Below are 1,919 nucleotides of genomic sequence, written 5' to 3'. Positions count from 1 at the left end.
CCTTTGATGACCTTGACCTTCATAGGGTCAAAGGTCATTGACCTTGGCTATCATTTGCTACTTTGACCTTTGACCTCCTACATGTACTTCCGGTTTTATAGCTATCTGTAAAAAGCCAAATTCGCAACTTTGGACTGCTCTAGCACGTGACCTAATTAACCTAGAGGGTTAATTTTTTCGGTTTCCTAATGTGCTTCTCATGCACTTTACATAGATATATAACAATCGTTATTTTAAAGCAAAAGTGAAATTCGTGATTTTTTTAAATTTGAGTTTTTTTTTACAATATTTGCATCTTTTTGAGCTTGGTATATGTATATCTTATGATCTATTTGATGTAGAACCTTGATATTTGGAATACAACTAGACACTTTGAATATGAATTCACCTATGACAAAAAAACTTATGTGGGCGTGGCACATCCGGGTTGAATTACTAATTGTTTACATTTAGAGGCAGGGGCATAACTCGCATAGGATGCGTTTGTTCAAAAAGGGACTTTGCACACAATTACCTCATCCTTTTGGCCAGTTTGTGTTAACAGCTCAGTTGTTTCAGCCTTATAGTTCCAAAAAAGGAACGGGTTTTAACATTTGGATTTTTTCATTTTTCGATTTTGACCTTTGTTGACGTTTGTTGACCTATATCTTTTGACCTATATTATGTAGGAGCTTTACATTTCGAACATAACGTAACATACTGAATATCAATTAACCTATGCAAAAAAAATTGAAGTGGGCGTGGCACATCCGGGTTAAATTACTCATTATTGACATTTTTGGCCAGGGGCATAACTCGCAAAGTATACATTTGTTCAAAATGGAACTTTGCATACAATTACCTCATATATTGAGCCACATTGTCTAAGAATTTCATATGTTTTTGCTTCATAGTTCAAAAAAAGGAACAGGTTTTGGAAATTCAAAATTTTCAATTTTTGACCTTGACCTTTGTTGACCTTGACCTTTCTAACATCAAACGTCATTGGCATTGGCTATCTATTTATACTTTTATATTTGCCGTCCTATGTCAACTTTCGGTTTTATAGTCGTTAGCAATTTGAAATTTTGATGGCGTATATCTCTTGATCTTGACCTTTTTAGACCTTCTCCTTTACAAGATCAAAGGTCATTGACCTTGGCTATCTGCTGATACTTTCAATTGTGAGGTCTGACGTCCACTTCCGGTATTACAATCTTCTAAAAAATGAAAATTTCTCAACCGTTGTTGCGCTTGATCTAATTATCGTGGAAGGTTGATTTTTTCAGGTTCTTTTGCATTTTGCTACATTTGCAAAGTTCCACTCTGTGCCACGAGTGGCTCTAGTTGTGGGACTTTGCTTTCAGCAAAGTCCCAGTTTGTTATCGAAATGTCCATTCTTTTTTTTTTTTTTTTTTTTTTTTTTTTCGAAATTTACACACCTTCCTGAGCTTAGACTACAATAGTTGCAGCAACCATTCAACTTCTCTAGACCTTCTGTAGTGGCAACGTGTTCCTTAAATATATATTGGAACATTTTTGCAAAACCGGAAGTGCCACAGTTCAACATGTGCAAATAGTCGAAAATCGGCTCTAGAAGGCGTATTTTTGCATCGATTTTCTTTGGGTTTTCATTTTTACAATCTACCTGTAATTTCTGACCTGATAGCACTTGAAAAATTACGAAATTCGAAAATTCGTCGCTCACTTTTTTCGATCAAATTTTTCAATTTTTTTGCAACTTTTTTGCTTTTGCATCGATTGATCTGAAATTTAATATGCAAAGGGACATCACTAAAGCAAATAATATGTAGTTGTCAAATATTTGACTTCACTTCCGGTTTTAAACGGGGAATCAATTGAAAGTACAATCCACTTCCGGTCGAATAACTTCCGGTGTAATTGAAATAGGTCAACGAAATTTATGCAGGTCGTAAGTA

This window comes from Lottia gigantea, assembly GCF_000327385.1.
Source record: "Lottia gigantea unplaced genomic scaffold LOTGIsca_2, whole genome shotgun sequence".
NCBI classification, from domain to species: domain Eukaryota; kingdom Metazoa; phylum Mollusca; class Gastropoda; family Lottiidae; genus Lottia; species Lottia gigantea.
The sequence above is the reverse complement of the archived record's forward strand: the minus strand, read 5'-3'. Positions refer to the sequence as shown.